Raw genomic sequence first — 14635 nt, 5'->3', positions numbered from 1 at the left:
ATGATTGGATAATAGATTTTTAAACATTAATTGTTATTTTATTTTTTGTGAATGTTAATTTTTGATGATCGATACAATTGATGAATAATTATGAACAACGTGTAAACAAAAAAAGTATTTACCAATAGCATATAAGCTACATTTTTAGTGATGATAACAATGACAAAAATGATTAATTCGATTTTTATCCTAAATTTAATGTTGATAATTCTATATACCATTTTTTTAAAGACATTTTGGTAACAGTTTTAAAATTGATTCATTGTTTATTATTATTAAGCAAACTGTAATTATTACCGTTGTAATTATAAGCGTCTTTTCGTAATTTGGTTTATTTACCTATACTTAATATACATTGTCCATAAATCACCTCATGTTGATAGAATTGTATTGGCAATTTAACTGTATGTTAATAATTGTATTATATTGTTATAAGTTATAACATATTCACGATAGGTACCGATTTTAATAATACTAAATGCATATTATACTATTTTATATTTCATTTAGATCATAGAACTAAATAAATAATGAATTTCTGATTTCTGATATTATGCTAGAGTGTATTATGAATATCGGAATATATGAATCATTTTTTCAATGAACTTGAAGAAAATATGTGAAAGATGGAATATTTGATATTTTTTAAAAAATTCATAAAAAAAAATTATTTATATACATATTCAGACTATTTAGACTCTTACTGAAAAAACTAAAAATAGTAATTTCCCCTTAGGAAAAAAACAGAGGCACTGAAAAGTAACGTTTTGAGTGGCAGGTGATGTTTATAGGTTTTTTATTTTAACTCTTCAGACTTTAAAAAAAATGTCGAGTAAAAAATAATCAAATATTCGTAGGTTTGAGTTAACGTGTACCAATCTAAAATAAATATAGTTTGAAATTAAAATGTATTCAATATCTACCAAAATTATAATTAATCAGTATTTTTTTTATAATATACATTGATGAATTAATGTATACAATCGAAATTCGCAGTTGTATACTACCTATAGATATAGTTACGTTTTACTTTGAATGTATTCTATAATATCCAATGTCAAAAGTATTTAAAAATTCTTTTTTTTTTTTGGTTACATTTGATTATTAAGTTCTAGGGGATCGTGAACTATATATCTAGAGGTGGATGGAAGAGATTATTAAAGAGGGTGTGTGTAATAAGATATAAGCCAACTGTTTCCGTCCTCAGAATCCGTAAACAACATTTGCACACAGTTTCTTTCATGAGCATTTATATAATTTTGATACGATCAAATAATTGTAAAATTGAACCCAAACAAACCCGTAAAAAAAAAGAAAAATAACTTATTGTTAATGAGCCGTGAAATTTGGCATCAGGCCATCTATTAGGACTTTACGAGTTTTGAGCTGTTCGTATTATATTATTATTAGACGTTAAATAAAATGTATAACAAATGTATCTATACAATAAAATTTCTAGTAAAAGAAGATTATATTATGTTATTGAAAATTGGGCGATTTCTTAAAAATTAATTTTAAAAAAAAAAACTAAAAAAAGAAGTTGTAACTTTTAAAATTATTTGGAAATACTAATGATAATTCAAGGTAATACAATTTGGCTTGTTTATAAAAAAAATTGATCAAAAAAAATTGTAAGGTAAACCACTTTTTTAGAGTCCTTATGTTTTTAATTTAGTTATAATCTATTAAGTGTTGTTAAAATATTACAAGCTTTGTACACAATCATTATAGGTACAATATAATATTCATGAGCGTGATAAATAGAGGGGCAGGGGGTTCAATTTTTACATCATAGTTTTTTAAACATTGATTTACCTGGGTTTCAAAAAAAAAACTGGTGGTAAACTATATAAGCGTTGTACGTGTGCAAAAATCGTGAACTTTGTAAGACTTTAGGTACCGTATGACTTACAGCAATTATTTTTTGCACCATCGTTTTTAACTAGCCGTAACAGGTGTCGGAAAAAAAAATTTTTAATTGTCGTGTGCGATAAACTATAGATTTATTACGCTAAATTTAACAAATATTTTGTTTGAAAAAAATGTCAAACCCCCTCCCCTATCCACCATCAGAGGGTGCCGCTTAACGTACAGCTTGGCAATCACTGGTTTAATAGTTAAATAGTATGACCTCTATGGGTCTATAGATGTTTATACTTTATTTATTGTCATAACACTACGACAGATAATTATCTGACCTGTAGGTATAGGCACCTATAATAATCACATCTTTGACTATCATAATATTAGCAAAGTATAATGACGATTTTTGTCATGACTTTTAGTAAACATTCTATTGACACTCAAATTCATATTCAAAATATAGAGCAATTATATTACCCATATAGAGGTACTTTAGACATATTACAACTTTCTCACTACTCGGCTAAGGTCTAATATTCTGCGTGGGCGTTTCTATTCCTACATTTATATAAATCAAGAACGCATCCTGTCACATTATAATATATGATACAATTATTCCAATGACTTTCAAAATTATGCGTTATGTCATTCACACATTACCCTAGATTAATTACTGTAAATTATAAGTACCTACAGGTACCTATGTTTACAATTTCCACACTTGACAATATATTGTTTACACCTATATAAGTATAAACACAATATACTATAATATAGGTACAATTGTAAATAATCGATTGAATTGTTATATTAATTTAAAACTAAACAATATTATAATATGTACCTACTACATGCAACATGCGATAATATAGACAACTTGGAATAATTCATTTTGAATTACTTACTATTTTAGATTCTGGGTGCAGCGATAAATGTATTGATTTTACAATGTGTGTTTTTTTCTTATGTGTGTCGTCAAAATTTGGGTTAGTAAAATTGGTCCGATTTACAACATAAGTATCTTTTCTGATAGAAACACGAATCTAGTTGATAGGTACGCTTAAGAGGTCAAAATTAAAAGTTTCTAGTAGTTTCAGAGAGATTCGAGAATAACAAAAACAAGTGAAAGAAAATGGTAATTTTTATAGAAAAATAACTATTAAAAAAATCGATTTTATTTTTTGGTGTAATTCAAAAACTATTATATTATTATATTACAGTTATAACTGTAGATACTGTTGTGTGTAAGCCACATATTAATATTAGTATTTTTTATACAGGTATAGGTACCTACATTTTTGAAATATTTTGACAATTTTTTAACTGTTTATAGCTATTTATAAATATATTTTTTAAATTATTGTTGTCAAGGGTCCTCATTAGATGCTTTAATAACAGTTCAAAAATATTAAAGATACATAGATACCATTATTTTTTAAATGCATTTGAAGTTCAAACTTTGAAATAAATTCATCGAAATCCCAAAAGTTTTGCAATTTATTTTTTAGTTGGAAATGTATAAAAGTTTTTCTTTTCATATCTAACATTAGCCATTTTAATTGAAGATTCCCCACTAGTTTTCTACTTTAAATAATAAAAAAAGCTTACCGGAAAGTCACATTCATTTTTTATGAGCGTTTGAATTTAAAAATATTATGATATTTGATATTCAGCGTTATTCAATTAACTAATTCCAATTAATTTGATTTTTAATATTGTTGTAATTCAAAAACGAATAATCATAGAAACATGAAATTTTCACCAGTTGTTCACCTATATCATCATTTTCCATAAATAGTAAAATTTTCAAAATATTTTTACTTGTTTCTAGCTGTTTACGGACATATTATATTTTTTAGTTTTTTTTTTCTATAATTGTCAATACAATTACATATTGATAAAACATCCATTACAATGACATGCTCAACATCTACTGCTGTACGGCAGAGCGGATTTGCCATTTGTCCACCTTTTTTGTATTATTAAATCTTTGAATTGTAAACATACGAGCTACGGGTTGTCGATGACATCTTATCTTTAACGACATTTGAATAACATTTTATGAAAACAAAAACAACGATTATTGAGTTTTATTTGGTTATCCATTTCGGTGATTAAAGACATCGACTTGTAGTAAGTATACTGATCGGTACTAGATATCGTGTGAATGTGTGATGTGTATACAATAAATATAATATTAACACGGGAACTATGGTTTTATACTTCAATACGGATGTCTGTTATATGCAACAACTGCAGATGGGTTACTATATGGTATACACTATACTCTATCTTGTACACGCATATTGCATATATAGGAAAACAGTTACCAAGAAAATGTTTATGGCCGATTTTATGCGTTCCGATTGATACGAGCCGATTAATAAAACCGGTGTCGAGAAGGGTTTTTATGCGCTTGTCCCGATGTTTTCTTTTTATTATATTGATCGCGCGTACATGTGAAACGATCAACAGATGCGTGAAAAAAAATGTGTTAAACAAAACAGAACACGTAACCATGTAAACGGTATATTATTATTGAATATATATATATAAGTATATGGTATCAGAAGCGCATGGAAATGTGGTTCGATGCTATTATGTTATGCTTTAGCTTTATACACAATTACGGGAATACTTACACGAGAAACCACGGACATTATGGAAATACGTTTTCGAAGAAAGAAACTGTATACATATATTTCAAAATTGACGGGATTCCTTTTTTATTATTATTTGTTAAGTAAATGCCGTACTGGAAATAAATGTGCAGAAATAGTCGAATAATAATATTATAATACACCCAGATACATCAAATATTAATAATAATTATAGACATAACTATTTTGAGTTATTTCTATTATAATATTATATCAAAGTGACTTTGACCATATTTTTTGATATTTTGTTAACGTTGTGCAGTTAATATAATTTGAATGGATTTTCGTATTTAGATAATATGATCATAAATCATAATATGGATCTACTATCTGCACTTTATATTTTGTTATAATTTTAAACCGTTAGTTTTTTAATTAAGTATATATTATAATATTATTAATACACTTAACGGTTAATTAATGAAACATTGTTATTTGCCACATTATCATAGTAATTTATGGCCTTTTATAAATACATTTTCATATTGTTTAATCCGAGGTAACTTTCTGAAGAATGTTATTGTAATGGTAATATATTAACAAATAAAAACTCCTTATGTTTCAGGAGTGAAAATAAAAAACAAACTTTATAAAGTTTGTGTAGTTATGCCATAACTCATATTACTCATATTTGATTAGTTCATGTTTGCACTTATATTATAAGATCAAATTTTGGCCGGTAACTTCATGCTTTTTGGACTATTCCGTGCGCATGCCAAGTATATTTAAAACAATCGTTAAATGTCAGAAGCGTTTAATAACGTCCGGTTTAATGGGTGTCTATACAATAATAGAAGGGCTTATTACGTGGAAAACGGTCGTTCGAGAAATGTTTATGACCGATTTTATAGGTTCCGATTAATACAGGCCGCCGATTAATGAACTAGAGTTTTATTTTATTTTTATTTTACCACCCCTACCCACCCCTCTGTTTTTTATTTATCACATACGTGTGTAAGGCGGACATTATTTTTTTCTCAACAGAAATAGACAAACAAATTGTTAATACAATACTATTCTGCATCTAAAAGGAAGGAAATAAACGCCATCTCATAAAACTATTAGTGTTTCATGTATTTACATTTTTTTCTTTTTTTTTTTTTAATGGCCAAGCAATAAAATACTAAAACTTGGTTAGATAAATAGACAATGAACAATGGTTAATGGAACAGTCATATAAGTTTAGTATGGACATATTAGATCGGTATGAAATCCACAAATATTGTACCTATACCATTATTATATCATGTTTTGCGTATAGACAATATAATATATTATATAGAACACTCAACAGTGAAAATAGCTGTATTTTCAAAATACGTTTCTGTGCCCAACTAAAGGCTTTAGTCTGTTATTTAATTATTAAATATTGTATAGTTTCTCAAGGACACTTTCTTTCGGTTGTCTTTGAAAATGTTTACGGTTTTTGTGATACGCCACACACGTACGTATATAATATACCTATAAATAGCTATATAAATGTAATATTATGATTAAACCGATGACTATGTTTTACACAGTTATTACTTATTGCACATTATATTGTCTGGCAATGAGAATATAATATTTGTATAAATAAAATATATATTGTGTGCGTGTGTGGGTGGTACGGGAGTGCGGACGCCGATCGTCGTGGTGTGTCGTTCGCCTGCAGTAGCCGCGGTTAAATCGCTCGCATCAACCAGGCCTCTATAGCCATTATTACCACGCAATGTTTTAAATACATATAATTTTATCGAAACCGGTTTTTTTTAAAATCGACCACATGACATGTCTGGTTTTACAGATTTTTATAGAAAAAAAAGAAATTATGTGCCCATATATATATACTGACAACGAATAGGCGGAATCCGTGGATACTATAATATTACTATCTATAGCATATAATATATTATTATAATATTATGCTTGTCTGGATGGCGAAAACACCGCTGTGGCAACTACCCCGCAGTTTACCCCTTGACGTAGGTATATTAACTGTGCACAGCTGTGTGTTCAAGATGCAACGCGTCAAGTATATAGGTACGTTTTTAGTGGTTATAGCGCGTGCGCGTGCTACGGTGTAACAAAAATATAAATATTAGAATAAACTTCTTATGTGGCGATATGTATATGTACATGCGCTATATTATATTGTTTGAATATGTTTATATATATTTTATTTTATAATAAGGTGGCTGACGTTAAAATTTCGCGAAAATTCACTGTAACGTGCCAAGTGCAAACGCAGTACTGGCAGAAAGACACAATGTCGACGTGTAATTTTAGCACTTAGAAATTCAAGCTGTATATTATTATTTATTATACTGCAGTAGACGTGAATTATCATCTCGAATGGACGTCAGTGCGTCACGCGTGGGACCTTCGACTTGTGCGAGAGCGACATTCGCGAGTTCCGACGCAGGGTCTACAGGTGTTTCAGTTAATCTACTGTTATCTATGGTATGGACCAATCATTTGTTCACGATTACCGATTATTACTTTATAAAATATCTGCGTTCACATAGAAGACTATTCAAATTAATTCAATTTCCAATGTCTCTTCAGCAGTTAGTGATATACGCGTGCATGGCTTCGAAAATCAAAAATAGCCTCGAAGACGGATTACTATTGTGTGAAGAATCAATGTACACATAACATATAATATATGTTTAAACATTTATCATTCATCGTTTATTGAAAAGTAGTCATTCAGAAATTGCACTTGTAAGCTGCAATCAAATTTTAATCTGACCCATTGTGTGTACTGAATATTAATGACTACGTGCGCGTAGGTAGATCTTATACTCCACATGGCGTCCAATCACTTTAAGGTATCAACTATACATAATCGAATAGACGGCAAGTACCTATATATAGATATCAAAACTCAAATGAATAGCCAGCTGACTGTTACTAGATTGTGCGCTATTGCAGATAAACATATACGTATCGCATTAGTTACTATAAATACTAAAATATATTATTATTATTTACTATTTACCGGTAATTATTGTATTATATTGCACTTTTTAATCAAAGCTAAATTGAGTTGCCACTCAGGTAAAATATATACATAACTGCACTGGTCACTGAACGGCAATATATTATAGACTACCTATAATAGGAATTAGGAACCATTTGCGATTTCATATTTCATATTTAGTACTTATTTATTAAGTTTTCAAAATGTACGCTCGTTATTGTTATTTGTTTTGCAGAGTTTAAAATTAAATATAATTTATTTTTAAAATAATATGATGTTCCTACCAATATTATACATACGAAATATATCATTACGTATAATGTACCGACGTTTCGTTACAAATTACTATTGTTATGGCTTAAAAGTTATAATACATGCGTTGGGAGTAACACAATTACGGTTTAAAATTTCAGAAATAAATTTCAAACAAAGGGTATTTTATTCGAAATTTTATGATCGCGTTTATATTATAGCCATTCACAATATTCGGAGTCACTGCTGTGGGCGGCCAATTACTAAGTCGTTATTTACGTTCGTCATCATAATCGATTATCAACGGTATGTATTGGGCCTGTGCAATTTAAAAAGGCGTATCAACCGCGTGTACACGTCTACACAATAAAAGAGCCGCCATATTAAGCGTGCACCCACGTGATACTGCATGTCCTCTTTTGTGAATAAAATTATTGTTTCTTTTTTTTTTTATAAAATAAAATATTACATTTTGCGCGCTAAAAATGTAACACGTATTCAATGTTGCACCCCAAACTATCATTTGCACATATTCTAGACAATATATTTTTAGACACGCAACTTTTTTGGTATAAGTCTTTTTTAATATGCGTTTACTACGTTGGTGATTGTGATTTATTTAATAAGTAATAACATATTATCATTGAGTATAGATAGTATCTAAACTCAATGATATTATATAGGTAACTCAATATTATACACTCGATTATAACATATATTTTAAATGTTTGGTTTAAAATCAAATATTGATGTTATTATCTTGAAAAAGAACTATGCGTATAAATTGTTTATAATGTTATATCTATAATACAAATTCCTCGATCCAATAGAATACGTCATGATAGATACTTTGTAACTTGCACTTAAAACTCGCATATATTTTACACACGTCTTGTAGAAATAATAATGAAATATTTAAAAATGGTGTTCTTTTATTTTCAAAATAAAAATGTGTTTTATAATATTAGCAAATATCGAAAATTAATTTTTAATAATATGATATCATATGTATATAGTAAATCAGTAATTCGTATTTTAATTTTCTCAATTTGATCAAATCCTGTATAGTTGATTCGTAACTATATACCAACTATGGTATATTCGAATGTTGTATAGGTACATTAAATACTTCAGCTATTGTTTATAATATTTACGAGTTACAATTAAATTAAAGGTATAATATTATGTAATACATATAAGCGTGCATAATATATTGAAAAGATGTAGGTACCTACAACAGTTGTTGTCTTGTTGAGAGCATATATAGCTGCAGATGTTATCGGTCTATCAAACTGACCGCTGCAACCGTATAGAATTCAGTTCATAGCTCACACCTTGACAGACTATACTATATAATATATATATATATATATATATATATATATATATACCCACATGCCCATACCTAAGACGTGTGTTTACATCACCCTATATTTATGTATATACTTATACGTAATGGTTGGTCCGGTCGTATGTAATGCACATATTGTGCGTATAATAATGTATTAATGTATATAATGGCTATAAATTTGCACGGCAATTTGCTCGGGATAACGAAGTGCCACGGGCTAAGTTACGGTGTGTCAAAGCCTATATTATAAAACTGCAGTAACATACGCATGCACCTCAGGCACTACCACGGACGGCTATATTATAATATGCAGAACCCGCAAACGTAAAAGTATAGTATATAGGACATTATAGGTACACCATTGTTTATGTCATATCACGTGGATTAAAGAATGCGTACGTGAAACGATAATAATACTAAAATACATATTATACACCTAACTACCTACATATACCGCACTGTTGCAGTAATGATATGTGGTGACGTTTCTATTGCTATAATTATAAACAAAAAAATCAAATCAAAAAATACGAACTTTATATCATTATCACAATAGGATCAAGTACAATGTACTCTACCGCCTCTACCTCTTCCTCACTCCCACCTACTAAAGGTCCAAGGGCAATTGGTGATATATTTTTTGCAAACACTTGTGGATGCTCTTCGTGTGTATTGTACTAATACCGCGCATTATATTATTATATATACAGTCACTAATAATAATGTAGACGCGGGCACAAACCTATATATTATAATATATACATATTACATATATATATGTATATATACATTTTATTATTTATCCGTACAATTGCAATTATGTGAACGCTCTACTGCAGCCTACCCATATTCAATTCTTATACAGATATATGTACAACGTGGTCACGTGGTACATTTTGATTTCAATCCATGCTCATAATTTACTCGTTACATTATAGGTAGGTGCGATATTATAATACTGATGGTCGGTCGTATCGGAGGTTTGTTATAGTTTAGTATCACATAAAACGTGCACAAGAGTTGTTCAAAAATATAGATTTGTACTTATGGCTAGCACGCGTTTTCCTGCACCAATTAATAACATATATACCTATTATCATATTGTAGGTACCTATACACGGAATTAATTATTTTTGACGTTTCAACATAGAGAATGCAGAACTAGTGGGTTACTTGATTTTATATTTGTATAATATGTTCATGTTATAACACGAGTACTTAAAATATAAGTGTGATGTATTATAATAATAGCTATACGTATATTATAAAGTTGATTAGATTCATATAACGTGAATAATTGAACAAAAAAATCGTATATAGTTATAAAATAGTAAATACATTTTAATCCTTTAAAACTTTAAAACGGTAGTACTTACTCAATTTTTTTTTTTTATTCGACTGCGACTTTAATTATTACACTAGCTATGTAAATCTCTACTATTAATTCTACTCGTATTTCATAATATGGGTACCTACCTAGGATGTATATAAGTATAATAATTAACCACAGATAGTAGGTATTACACAAAGAAATAAGTTTATTAAATAATGTATTTGATAATAATTTGAAATGTTGATTTTTTTTTATAAAAGCTATATTTAATTTAATTAAAACCAAATCTAAATATCTATTAGAATAAAGCCGATAGGAATGATAATTTAGCCAGTATTAAATTATTTATTATATAAATTATAAATAAACCGATTTTTAACGGTCATAAATCACATTTGAAGGTCTTTTAAAAACAAAACAAGCATGAAAAACAGCTAAACCGGACGACTCGTGTTGCGTTATTCAGAGTATGATGAAGACTGGTGTATACTGTATACCACAATATACCTATATTAGTTTTTTTATATTAATCGAATCATTTAATTTATGCAAACGGATACATTATCATAGTTTATATTTATATATATATATATATATTTTACTGTTGGTACATATTATACAAAAGATATTATTTTATTGGAATGTTTGTAACATACCCACTTGGTAAACTGAAGTCGTCTTAAGTAATATAGGTACTACACAATACTATATTATATTATAACCCGTATTTGTATATTGTTTCCTAATATTTAATTATTTAAAATATTTAAACCATGAACGTAATCTGATACTATGATATAAATTTAAATCCGACTAGCTAGTAATGTTAATGTTTGTTATTGATACACAATTATATTATCTACTCTTTGCTTTTAAATTTTTGACAATGAATTAATATTACAGTCTACAATAGAACAATACATTATAATGACCTGCGTATTAATATCATGCGTAATAATATTACATTTTAGGTTTGATTTAGTATTTCACTAAGTACGTACATAATATTATTATATTAAGAAATATCATAAAATAACAATTTATTGGTTTGTATTTTGTAATAAGTATATTGTGCATCAATATTTTTGTGTTTTCAACACCTACCGTTTCTCTTTTACATAATTAGTTATTAGTTATTACTTATTAATGACATTCAAAATAATTTTGCGTGGTGAGATTTAATTTAAAAAGTATTATCATACGTATATAACACTAATCTTAGATCAAAATATACGTCTCTGGTCTTGATTAAATATATGACGCCCACTATGCCGATAATTTGAATTTAACTACCCACATTTATATAAATGACACCTTTTAATCATAACAAATACATCAACACAATCATTTTATTTAAGTAATATATTTGATGAAGGTATAAAATGGAAATTTTCCATTGTAAATATATTTCCTGTTAGTAGAGATAAAAGTACTCAAGGAAAACCTAATGAAATATATGTTCAATTGGTTATTCAATTTTTAAGGCATTGAATAACTGGCAATGTTTCAATTAATACCTAAATAAAGAAAAAATTTATTATTAAAAAATACTATACTCAAAATATTTACAAACACTAGAAAAAATTAATTGAATAACCAACAAGTGTTCTGGATATCTAGAAATGTATATATTATAATTTATTTATTTATGTAGGTTAGCAAAAATTCTAATAAACTCATAATAACTAAATTAAGTATAAAAAAAATCAATAAATTGTTAAAAATACTTAAGTTAAATGGAAATCAAAATGATAAGAGAATACAATATTATACCTGGAATAGTAATCAAAAACCAATTATCTATAGTGCAAAAGTTATATACATTTATTTAAGGATAAGAAATTGGATGTATAATCATTTTAAAAAAATATTTATAACTTAGGTATGGTAGTTATGGCGTTATATTCAAAATACTACAATGTATTAAAACGATACATATTTTATAATACGATAAGTATAAAAAAAGTTAAAACTATATGAAAAATGTATAGTTTTCTAAACAAGGGAATTTGCAACATGTATTCATTTTATTATTAACAAACATTAACTTAGTAAATTATAAAGTAGTGCTTGATGCTTATATAGTAGTACATTGAAATACATTTTAAGAAAAATAACCAATATAATTTAAAATAATATTCCAAAAATAAATCAGACCACAAAATAAAGGATCGTAAAATACTACAAAATTTAAAATCTGTTTAATGTCCCAATCGATAATTTCATAATATCATTCGTAATTTTATAACGTATTCCATATTGTCAAATCGTATTTCAATAAATGGTAGCTAACTAATTTTTTTCTTAACAACATACTTTTAGGTTTTCTTAGACGCTTATTTCGTCACTTTGTTAGGATTTGATTAACGACTATCGACCTACGATGTTTACTTGTGTACCCGATATTACGGTGGAATAGTAATAACAGTCGAAATTGATGGGCATCGCTGTATCGGAATGCGAAAATTTTCGTAGAGAAGGAGTGAGAAAAAAAAGAGGGGAAAAAACACAAAATAACACACGTCATTCGGATGTTCACTAATCTTGTTTTCCGTTTAGGTCGTAGATAGCAGGGCGCGTAAGGGTTGGCTTCGAGGGATGGCGGAAAACCGTGCAAAGGGTGACGTTTGTAGTCGTGCGATGATATTAATGATGTAGTTGGAATTTATTTAACAACTGGCGGTGACCAAAAATAAAAACTGTTTTAAACTGTAGCGAACGGGAATCTATCACTGTAATTAATGAACTTATAATGACAGCACACCTATACCATTAGTGTGCGCGCTTTAAACGAATCATCTGCTGCTATGATGGTATAACTGAAGACCGAGCGTCTTCGACGAGGATGGAAGTAAACAGCGAACACACGAAAAATACCCAAAACTTCCGTGTTACCTACTGTAGGTCGTAACATAATGTCTAATCATATATACAGACGGTTTCTTGTTGTTCGTTAGAAACTTTGAGAGCGCGCTGTCTCACATTATGTCTGTGAGTGGAATCGAAAACCAGCTGTTATATGCATTTTGCGAATGCTAGATTTTTAATGGCGGTTCTCGTAGTAGGTATATTTGTTGTTGCCGTTTAAAACGGAATGAGACGAATACCAAAGTACTGAAAGGGCTCTTAATAATTGCGAAAAACGCAAATAGGTTTTCGATTTATTCATACTCACATTATTCTTAAAAAATGCACGATACAACCAGAACAATCCTGTACATATACATTATTAGGGGTCTCTATGTACGACTTTTATAACCACATCGAATGGCAGTATAGGTATACCTACGTATGTGACTAACGGGTAATGGATATTGGACCGATCGAGTCCTAAAATATTTTTCAATACTCAGCATAATGTGCCAGTGTGGTGATGCCGTTGTTCGTTTATCCCACGTCTCCTCTGAAAACTATTATCCTTATAGTTGTGCAGACACCCTTGACATGTATATATGTAATATGTAGGTATATATAGACTTTCGCGATTTCTTCTAGCACGTTCTCATCATTAATAAAATAACGTCCAACGACCGTGCATAATACCTGTCACACATATCACTATCACTACCCGGACGAATGAAGAAATAATAAGAGTCACGTGTCTTTACATCAAACAATAACGTTCACCGTATTTCCGGTCGACCACATTGGTAGTAACTAATGAATTTATTGCTTCTACAAACGTATTTCTTTAAATGCATGTTAAATCACTTGACACCGTTGTCTTATGCGTCGAGGAGATTTTCTTTTTACGATCAAATTTGTTAAATAAGAATTGATGTGTGTTTGAAATATCTGCTACAATACCTACCTAACACAACTATAGTTATGTTTTCATGGTATCAATCAGCCATCCGGTTGTACCTATTTATAAATCTGTTTAATATTTTATAAGAATTCAATTCCCAGTCAATCGTTAAGACGTATAAAAGCACACATAACAAGAATGATAAAGTCAGATATTATGTAGGTACTTAAAAACAATATAAAACACAACACTTTTGGTTTCATTTTCTCTTATAAATGAAAATATCAGTTAAGTTATTATATTGAATGATTTATATTATTTCTACGGATAAAATATATTTTCCTTAGTATTCAATTACTATTATATGGTTTCGTGTTTGTAATGACGATAAGAAATCAAATTAACCATGTATTTGCTTGATGGTTTTTGGTTTTAGATAATTAAATAATTTTAGTTAAAACTT

General features: G+C 28.7%; 1 protein-coding gene across 1 annotated transcript in view; it reads left to right on the top strand.

Annotated features, from left to right (window-relative positions):
* Positions 1 to 14635, top strand: part of LOC132942785 (protein dead ringer homolog) — a 77393-nt gene that overhangs the window by 11580 nt on the left and 51178 nt on the right. The gene's annotated exons all lie outside the window — the stretch shown is intronic.

This window comes from Metopolophium dirhodum, chromosome 4 (genome assembly GCF_019925205.1).
Source record: "Metopolophium dirhodum isolate CAU chromosome 4, ASM1992520v1, whole genome shotgun sequence".
Taxonomy (NCBI): Eukaryota; Metazoa; Arthropoda; class Insecta; order Hemiptera; family Aphididae; genus Metopolophium; species Metopolophium dirhodum.
The sequence above is the reverse complement of the archived record's forward strand: the minus strand, read 5'-3'. Positions and strand labels throughout refer to the sequence as shown.